The sequence below is a fragment of the Mustela nigripes genome, chromosome 7 (genome assembly GCF_022355385.1).
Source record: "Mustela nigripes isolate SB6536 chromosome 7, MUSNIG.SB6536, whole genome shotgun sequence".
Taxonomy (NCBI): domain Eukaryota; kingdom Metazoa; phylum Chordata; class Mammalia; order Carnivora; family Mustelidae; genus Mustela; species Mustela nigripes.
Genome location: NC_081563.1, coordinates 93,776,372 through 93,787,316, shown reverse-complemented (window position 1 = coordinate 93,787,316; position 10,945 = coordinate 93,776,372).

Here is a 10,945-nt window from a genome sequence, read left to right as displayed (position 1 = left end):
GGGGAACATGAGGTTTGCCCTCAGAGCATGGGAACTTGCTGGAGGAATTCCCCACAGGTGGGGGCTTGTTAAAGCCCTAAGTACATCAACTGCCTGAGGCACATTAGGAAAATAAATGATTTTGGCGTCTTGGCTTTGAAATGTCACCCCCCCCCCATATCTGTTTTTGAAAGGCAGAGGGTTGCAGTAAAGCCAAGTGGGTAGGAACACTGGGCCCAGACTTCAAGTGTGTCTGCCCTTTTCACTTATGGACTATATGAGTTAGAGAGCTCAACTTCATTTTCTCTGAGACTCAGTTTCCCCATTCAGAGACAATAATGCCTCTTTTGCAGGATAAGATTGAAGAGTAAATGAGGTTCTGCACATGGGACACACACCGTAGTTCTCTGTGTGCACAGTGGCCCCCAAGTGGCTCCTGCTGTTTATCATCAGAAGGAGGGAAGCAAGGAAGCTGAGTAGCGATAGTAAAGGATTAATAATGAAGCATTATTGGGGTGCCTGGGTGGCTCAGTGGGTTAAGCCTTTGCCTTCAACTCAGGTCATGATCTCAGGGTCCTGGGATCGAGCCACGCATCGGGCTCTCTGCTGAGCGGGGAGTCTGCTTCCCCCTCTCTCTCTCTCTGCCTGCCTCTCTGCCTACTTGTGATCCCTCTCTGTGTCAAATAAATAAATAAATAAATCTAAAAAAAAAAATAATGAAGCGTTATTCCTTTTAGAGATTGAAAAGACCTGAGAAATAATAATCCAGTCCTCTCATTCTACAAACAAGGAAAGTGAAATGCTGAACCAGACTATGACTTTCATAAGACCCAAGGAAAAGTTCAGTGGCAAAGCTGGGCCGCCTTTTTACACTTGGGAGAAATTTCCAACAAGTAAATGGCAACTACATATGGACTTGGACCAGCTGAATTTTTAAATTTTCTTTTAATATCACAGATCAAAAGAATGTGGCTCAATCTTTTTGTGTTTCTGATATAGGCTATTTTAATCAAAGACACTTAAAATAAAAAAGCTTAAGCTTTCTTCTTTTTTAAAATTAGAATTTTATTTTTTTTTAAGATTTTATTTATTTATTTGACAGAGAGAAAGTGTGAGTGCCCACGAACAGGGCGAGCAGCTTTGGGAGAGAGAGAAGCAGGGAGGCCAACGCGGGGCTCAATCTCTAGACCCGGGGATAATAACCTGAGCTGGAGACAGATGCTTAGCTGACTGAGCCACCCAGGCACCTTTTAAATTAGAATTTTAAATACACAGCTCAGGTGAAGACAGAAATTCAATTTTAAAAGGCCAAGAGAAAGACTACCAAAGAACTAGAAGATAAACATTTTGTCTTTCACAGGAAAAGAATTCTTCATTCTGTTGTACAGCCAACCATCAGCCAACTGATGATATTTTCAGTGGCATGGTTTTCCAGTGACATGAAACCCAGACTCTGCGGGACAGGCTCTGGTGGAGAAGCCATGGTTTGCCTCTGGGGCTGAATCTATTGCATACTGTATTCTGAACCTTCACGGCTTCTCTTGTCCTCTCCCTACAACCTGCTCAGGTTTCTTTCCGAGAATTTTGGTTTTGAGGTCCTGGCTTCAGAGACAAACAAAAAAATGAACACCTAATAGGATTCAGCACCAAATAAGGACTTTCCCCTATGTAATCTCAACCTGAACTTTGTTTTCTTTTGACTGTATATCCAGAGTCACATATTTGATGGGTGCATCAATAAACAGACAAATGGATTACTTAGGAAATGACATTCTGAGGCAGGGGAGCCCCAGCCCACCTCATTTGCTGATTTCACTGGCAGGAACAAAGGCTGTCCCTGTGTTCGTTCCTGTTTGGACACATGGCTAAGGGGCCTCTGGGCTACACTGCACTAGACATTTTCCTGGACCTGCAACAGGTCCGAGATGCCCGCGGCACTCACTCTACCTGCTGAAGGTGGGGCTCCTCTCACCTGGGAGTCTCTGCCTTGAGGCTTTGTCCTGCCCACACAGCAAGCCACAAACAACCACAGGCTGAAAGTGTGTGGGTAAAAATCATTATTGAGGGTGCTCTACACCATCCCCTGCAGCTCCGCGGAGGGACTGAGAGGCACTGCCCTTGGTGCGTAAAACCAGGCCTATAACTTCCTTCCCACCTCACAACCCCTTACTCCTACAAGGGATTCTTGAGTTCACCTTACAACTAAACTTCTTGCACTTGAATCCTGGCTTCAGGATGTGCTCTTGGGGGAGCCCAGCTCAAGACATAGCTATGCGCACTCACCCATGCACACACACACACACACACACACACACAGGCATGCGTGCACACATGTGCACATGCTTGCTCTCTTGAGCACAGTCTTCATGCTTTCTCATGCCTGAGTCCCGTTATCCTGTCACTTGCTGTATTTGAAAGGGTGTCACGAGTGCTATGATCCACCACTCAAGATGCCTGTCTGTCTGGGATGTGTCCTCTTTTCTTCCGGCTTAAATGAAATAGTGCAGATGACAATGGTATAAACAGACCCTTGTGGTTAAAAAGAATCCAAATATTGGTGTCTATAAGCACAGTATGTAAATGGATCTAACTTGCCTTCCAAAACACCTGACGCTTTGCTTTAAATGTAATGTTAACCACTAGTTTCTGTCTCATTGATCTCTGCTCTAATCTTGATTATTTCCCTTCTTGTGCGTGGAGTTGCCTTCATTTGTTGTTGATTTTCCTGTTCTTTAAAGTGTAACAAGAGCTGGTGTATTCTGGATTGTTCAATTTTTTTGAGTGAGACTTGGATGGCTATGTATTTCCCCCTTAAGACCACTTTTGCCGTATCCCATAGGTTTTGGACTGATGTGTCTTCATTGGTTTCCATGACTTGTTTAAGTTCTTCCTTGATTTCCTGGTTGATCCAAACATTCTTGAGCAGGATGGTCTTTAGCTTCCAAATGTTTGAATTCCTTCCAAAATTTTACTGTGATTGGGTTCCAGTTTCAAAGCATTGTGGTCTGAAAATAGGCAATCTTTTGGTATAAGTTGAGACCTGATTTGTGACCCGGTCCTTGGTCTATTCTAGACAAAGTTCCATGTGCACTTGAGAAGAGTGAGTATTCTGTTGGTTTGGGATGGGATGTTCTGTATATATCAATGAGGTCCATCTGGTCCAATGTGTCATTCAAAGTGCTTGTTTCTTTGTTGGTTTTCTGCCTAGATGATCTGTCTGTTGCTGTGAGTGGCGTGTTAAGATCCCCTACAATTAAAGTATTCTTATAAATATGACTCTATTTTGATTAACGGTTGTCTTATGATTTTGAACTCAAAATATTTGCATCTTGCAGTTTCTATGCATAGTCTCTGAAACAGCTGATGGGGAACATTCCTCATTTAAGGTGGTGAAAGGTGGGGTAGGGAGTGCTGAGGTAAAAGACAGGAGGTGGAAGGAACAAAGGGGAAATCAATGGATATGAGAAACATCTCTTTTCATCTACTGTGACGGCTCCAGGGTGGGATCCAGGGAAAGAAAAATGGCAGATTGCAGACCACCCCCACCTCCCTAGAATGGCTCATCTTTGAACTATGATCTCAGAATGGCTGTTTGTAATAAAAAATATTACCAGGAGACATTGGATCCTCCTTGCCTGCTGGTATTAACAGCCATATCAGGATTCCAAAAGGCTGCTACATATCGCATTGGCTCTTCCCTATCTGAAACTGCTGAGCATTTACTGAGGGTTTACCATGCCAAGCTGTGGGAAAAAATCCTCTTAAAAGTCTGATTCGAATAATCCTCCTCAGAGCTCTCCAGGGGCTCTGCTAAGGTGATCCAATCTGGATGAGAAGGCTGAGGCTCAGAGAGGTGAGATAATTTGACCAAAGCCACCAGAGAAGCCTGGTGGAGATGGAATTTGAACTCAGTCTTTCCTGTTTAAGTCAGAATGCCAGCTGCTCCTTGCAAAACAACTCCATATCCCTCCCTGTCTGACCTGATGGCTATATGGGATACACAGTCTTGAAAGGACATCATGTCTCTTGAGAAGGGGTGCATGTGGATTAGGGGGTATGTGAAGCTACAGTTATAGACAGGGCACAATTTCTGGAAAACTTACCTAGTTGATAGTTGAAATGTCATTTTTTACATTAAAGCCAATGCACTGCAGTTGCCAATACCAGGACTCAAGACTTTTGACAGCATGTTGAGCTTGTGTTCAGGGCACATGTCCAGCAGGTGACCCAGCCTCCAGGTTCTACTCATCTGAGCCCCTCTTCCCTTCTCACTCCCCTCACCCCAACTCCAGTGTCACAAATTACCCACGAATAGTCACACCACCAGAAGCCCATGACCGTCCGTAACCCATTGTTGGTCATTTGGAAAGATGCACAGCTGCATGTCCACAGAGTGACTCAGCAACCTCTGGTATCAGGGACAGGGCTGCAACTTGATGCTGTCATTCCTTCAGTCAGTTCACACTGAAACCCCCACCTTGTGCCTGACACTTCACCAGCCCTAGAAGACTTAGCTCTGAACAAAGTGGACATGGCCCCTGATGCTTGGGCACGTTGACACACGTTGACAGAGATAGACATCAGCCAAAAGATTACATTTGTGAATAGAATACACAATTGCACATTCTGAGAATAGGAATGCAGGAATAGATTATGTTGAGAAACTGAAACTTAGAAATAGATTTGGCTTGGCAGACCTGCAAGGCTTCTTGGAGGAATTAACATTGAATAAGGGCCTAAAGGCTTGGTTGGTGAAGAATACACCAACTGAAGGCTGGGATATGTGGTTCTCAACCCTGGCTGCACATTTCAATCACCAGGAGGACATTAAAGACATATTCCTGCCCAGGTTGCACCCAAGACTGATTTAGATCAGAATCACTAGGAATGGATATGGGCATCTGTATTTTTAAGCTTCCCAGGTGACCCTGATGTTCAGTCAAGCTCAAGAGACTGCAGACTGGAGCAGGCTCAGGTGCAGAGGCTTAAGGCCAGCGTGTGTCTATAGGGTGCACGTGATGGTGGGGTGGAGAGGTGGGTAGAAGGGGTCAAATGAGCATGGGCAAACCAGGCAGGAGGCCATTCCAGTGTCCAGCCTCAGGACAAAAGTGGTGGCAGAATTAGAACTAAAGAGAACCCAACTCCATGGAGAAATAGTTCAGACGAGATCTATCCATCTAGGACTTCACATGCACTGGGTGAGAAGCTGAGGGAGTGATGGGCCAGTCACGACTCCTGCTAGATTCTCAGCATGAGTAACAGGCATGACTTGTGTTCTGTTTGCTAATTGATTTAGTCTCATCCATGATGAAGACCGAGAGGCTGTCAGCAGGAAGCTCACCTGCAGTGGCAATACATAGCCTTGCTCATGTTGGGTAGGCTCTCCGTGGGGCTGGCTGGGCAGCAGGGAAGAGGGCTTGCCTGTAATGACCTCCAATGTGGAAAGAAAAAAAACTTTCACATCCTGACTCTAAAACTCTCTCTTCGCCCCGTGAGTCAGTACATAAACTTTAATTCAGACGTTGGCAGTGCTGTCAACAGCTCGTATGTCATTAGCAGAGAGCTGCTGAGGCTCCATGTGCCAGGGAGCAGGCTTCTTCTGCTGCCTTCCCTGGAGGTTAGAACCTCCTTTATTTGTGGAGACCTCAAAGACAAGGTCTTTCTGGACTGTGGGAAAGAAGTTGAGATACAGAGCCGGTCTCTGTCCAGTGGCTGACCCATCCAGGCTGGAGCTCCCCCTCTCTGAGTGACACAGATGTTACTCCGCACACCTGGTGAATGTAACCACGGTGCTGGAGGCCTGGGATAGATCTCAGAGGGTCACCACTCATAGCCCAGGAGCTAAGCAGGTCATGCTGGGAGAAGGCAGAGTATTAGCTATGACAAGTGTGGGTACAGGTGCTACTCACAGTAACAGCACAGGTAGGAAAAGGAGCAATAGCCCCTCCTAATGTGGTTGTCCTCAAAAACTCTATTGGCTGACTCCTCAGAACTGCTGGAGGTAGGGGTTGGCAAACACCCCTGGGAAGAGCAAAGCCTGTTATCCGTAGGAGAAACTGAACTCTGACGCCCGATTCTACTTGATAGGGAAATTTTAAAGAAACCTCCAAAGCCCTTGACATGAAAATAAAGCTCAGCACAGGTTGTTAATGAATTGAACCCATGGCACACAGTACGAGTCTTTACAAAACTAATACCAAACCAGACAAGTCCCAACTTGTGCATGGGTGATGGGAGGGAGAGCATGAACTGTAAATTGTAACACTAACTGCATAACCTAGCTGAAGAAATCACCCAACAAACCACCCTGAAAGGTTTTTAAAGTAGAAGGTGGTGTAGCTATTGTAAAATGATGTTGAGGAAAACCAGAAGCATTTCGAAGGTTTTGAAGTCTCATTATTTTTGAAACAGCCTAGGTTTGCTGCTATATAGTTTATGAGCCTGAAAATGAAATTACAGGACATAAAATATAAAAAAAAACTAATCAATATCATATAACCAGGAAGCTTAGAAATTTAAAGGACTTCTCATGTGCTATAGTTGAGGCCCCAAATGCCAGAAGAGAGCATATGGAGAGGAAGTTGGAGGTCAGATTACACCCCCGTTACCTTGTCCAAGTGTAACGGTTCTTCCATCAGCTCGATTTTGAGGCTTAACATCCAAGACATGGATGACTTCAGCTGGTTCACCTCCCCATTCTCGTTTGTATTCTTTCTCATTGCAGGAGACTCAGTGTGAAATGATCAGTTACTTTATTATTCAGAACTTGTAAGGCTTCCTGATCTTACTTCCACATGAGTAATAAATTGTTAAGAGTTGTTCTCTGAAGACAAAGAGAGGATAATGTTTTCTCTTTCCTCCACCACAAGAGATGATTGAAGCTCTTCATACCTGCTCCCTTCCACCCTCCAAGGGTGCAGGACAGCTTTTCCAAGTTGGGGCTTTGGTGAAAAATGTTAGTAACAAATTACAGCTATCACAGTTTCTAGATGTGTAACCTGGGACAAGTCACTCCTCGAATCTTACTTTTCTCAACTAATAACAGAGATAGGTCTCTACTCAGATATTACCCCCTCAGAGACACCTGACTCAGCCACCTACCTGATCAATAATGGCCCCATCCCTCCATTTAAAAAAAGTACCCTTAACTTGTTTTATTATTTTTTAAAATTTTATTGTTATGTTAGTTACCATACAGTATATCAGTTTTTGATGTAGTGTTCCATGATTTATTGTTATTGTTTGTATATAACAACAATCAGTGCTCCATGTAGTACATGCCCTCCTTAACACCCAACCGGGCTAACCCATCCCCTCACCCACCTCCCCTCTAAAATCCTCAGTTTGTTTCTTGGAGTCCACAGTCTTTCATGGTTCATCTCCCTTTCTGATTCCCACTCCCTTCATTTTTCCCTTCCTTCTCCTAATGTCCTCCATGGTATTCCTTACATTCCACACATGAGTGAAACCATATGATAATTGTCTTTCTCTGATTGACTTATTTCACTTAGCATACCCCCCTCCAGTTCCATCCATGTCAATGCAAATGGTGGGTATTTGTCCCTTCTGATAACTGAGTACTGTTCTAATGTATATATGGACCACTTCTTTATTCACTCTTCTGTTGAAGGGCATCTTAGCTCCTTTTACAGTTTGTCTATTGTGGGCATTGCTGCTAACCTGTTTTATTTTTAATCACTGACATTTGACTGTATTTCTCTTTGTTGATGTGTTAATAATAGAAGGCAACCCCCCAGGTGCTGTATTCTTTCCCCTAGAACAAAGCCTCATCTTAGTAACAGCAAGTGTTATCATGAACAATAAGGTCAGGTAATAGATACATGTAGAGTAGGAAAGCTGTAGGATAAATGCAAGAAATGACAACAGGTATAGGAAGAGAAGGGGAACACAAAGCTCACAGTGAAGAAGTAAGAAGTATGGTCAGGGTGTTAGGAGGTAAGTCAGCAGAAGACGGTACCATGGAAGTAGGGTGGCTGAAGGAGGAGGGCAGTGGTAATGTGGCAGAGTCCAGACACCACAGATGTGGGAGGCCTATTCCAGTTCCTCAATGTCTAGTCGTGATATAGTAGCAAAGACATACATTGGTCTCTCTTCCTTGTTCTTTACTCAGAGCTCATAAAATCCTTGTATGCTCCTTGGTGATAGGAGTAGTTTTGTTCTCCAGGCAGGCTTTCAGATGGGGGCTGGTAACCAGAAAAATCAAGCGATGGCTGGAAAAGGGAGACAAGTTGGAAGTAGAGTTCATTATGGACTGTGCCAGCGCAATGAACCCTTTATTTAAAAAAAAAAAATAAGGAGTTTGGAAAACTGTATCAATGAACACATTCGTATCCTGGGAAAGTGGTGCACTCCAACTCCACAGACATAAGCTCCCTGCTCAGGACTCTTCCAGACCCCTGACTCCATGTACCTCTTCATGGGTGTTCATTCATTTCCTTCATTATGTACTTTATAATAAACCAGTAGATGTTCCCTGGATTCTGTGAGCCATTCTAGCAAATTACTAAACCCAGTGACAGGTTGTGGGAAACCTGATTTTAAACCGTAAGCACAGGTTTAAAGCACACCTGGACTTGTGACTGGCATCTAAAGTGGGGGACACAGTCTTGTGGGGCTAATGCCTTAACCTGTAGGGCCTGCACTAACTCTGGTTAGTATCAGAATTGAATTGAATTGTAGGACACTCGGATGATATCATGGGACTGCTTGGTGTGGTGTTATTCCACATCTGGTCACAGAAGTGTTCTGTATGAGTGTGTAAAGGACAACAAAACAGTGCGTTTTCTCAAGCATTATTCAACATCAATGAGTATTTGTGCATTGCTATTATGTGCAATACTGAGTACCGTGGAGCACATAGGAAGAATGGTTTCACTGTTTATCATCCAGGTAGGGAGAGGAGTAGACACTGCAGATGCCCCACCCTGTGCCCCTCCCACCCTCCCTTGAGTCCACAATCCCAGGCATATTTGTGGCTCCTTACCACAAGCATCCTCTTGTGTCCTTTGTCTGAGGGTTCGCCCTCACCAGTTTCTTCATAGCCACGTGTGACTTCACTGTTTATGAAAGTCAGTGCTCCTGGGAACAACAGGGTCTTCCCTCAAGGCAGATGGAGGTCACTGGGTCAAGGCTCTAGGCTCCCTGTCCTTCAGTGGACAACTCTGGGATGGTCTATGAAGTTCCTCAGAGGTTCCTGGGTGGACCTGAGCCCCAAGTGCCCATGCAGTACTAGCTTATGAACACACATATCATAGGGTTTTCTCCCTGTTCTGTCTTATTTTCCTCACTCCTCCCCAAATCACTGGTATCCCCTCCAGATAGACAACCTGCCCCCTAGTCTTTATCTCAGGACCTTCTTTCAGGGACACCCAAATTAAGCATGTACACAGTAGTTGATAACCTAGAATATGTGGCATAAAATTAAAAACAGAATTAATGTCGCTTAAAATAAGAAATTGACATTTCTGGGGAAGATGACAATAGTCTGGTCTATGACCATTAGTGGAAGAAAATTTTCTATGGCAGGACCTTGAAGGGTTGGTAGAATTTTTGTAGTAGAATAAGGTGGAGGAGGATGAGAAAGTATGGAACAATATGAGAAAGGAGAAAAGATGAGGGAATGTGGGCTTTGACAACAGAAAGCTGATATTGTGACGAACAAAGGTTGATGTATTAAATAGGAGAAAATCCCCAAAATATTGATTGGGGCTGGATTATAAAAGATCTTGGAGCTGTAACCATCAAGACAGTATAGTACTGACACAAATACAGACACATAGACTAATGGAACAAAACAGAGAACCCAGAAATGGACACTCAACTCTGGTCAACTAATCTTTGACAAAACAAGAAAAAATATCCAGTGAAAAAGACAATCTCCAACAAATGGTGCTGGGGGTTGGGGAAGTTGGACAGTCACATACAGATGAAGGAAAATGGACCACTTTTTTATACCATACACAAAAATAAATTCAAAATGGGTGAAATACTTAAATGTAAGTCAGGAATCCATCAAAATCCTAGAAGAGAACACAGGCAACAAATTCTTTGGCCTCAGCCACAGCAATTTCTTGCTAGACATGTCTCCAAATGTAAAAGAAACAAAAGCAAAAATAAACTATTGGGACTTGATCAGGGTAAAGACCTTTTGCACAGCAAAGGAAACAATGAAAAAAACTAAAGGGTAACCTACAGAATGGGAGAATATATTGACAAATGACATATCAGATAAAGGCCTAGTATCCAAAATCTATAAAGATTTTATGAAATTCACCCCCCAAGCCCCAAGAAATCTGTCAAGATATGAGGAGAAGACATACATATTGCCTCCAAAGAAGGCATACGAATGGCTAAGAGACACATGAAAAGATGCTCAACATCACTGATCATCAGGGAAATACAAATCAAAACCACAATGAGATACCACCTCACACCAGTCAGAATAGCTAAAATTAACAACTCAGGAAACAACAGATGTTGACAAGGATGTGGAGAAAGGGAAACCCTCTTATACTGTTGGTGGTAATGCAAGCTGCTGCAGTCCCTCTGGAAAACAGTATAGAGGGTCTTCAAAAAGTTAAAAAAAAAAAAAAAAGAGCTAGCTTATGACCCAGCAATTGCATTATTTGATATTTACTTCAAAGATAGAGATGTAGTGAAAAGAAAGGGCACACGTACCCCAATGTTCATAGAAGCAGTGTCTACAATAGCCAAAATATGGAAAGAGCCCAGATGTCCATTAGCAGATGAATGGATAAAGAAGATGTGGGGTGTGCGCGCACACACACACACACACACACACACGAATATTACTCAACCATCAAAAAGAATGAAATCGTTCCATTTGCAGTGATATGGATGGAACTAGAGGGTATCATGCTAAGCAAAATAAGTCAGTCAGAGAAAGACAAATACCACATGATTTCACTCATGTGTGGAATTTAAG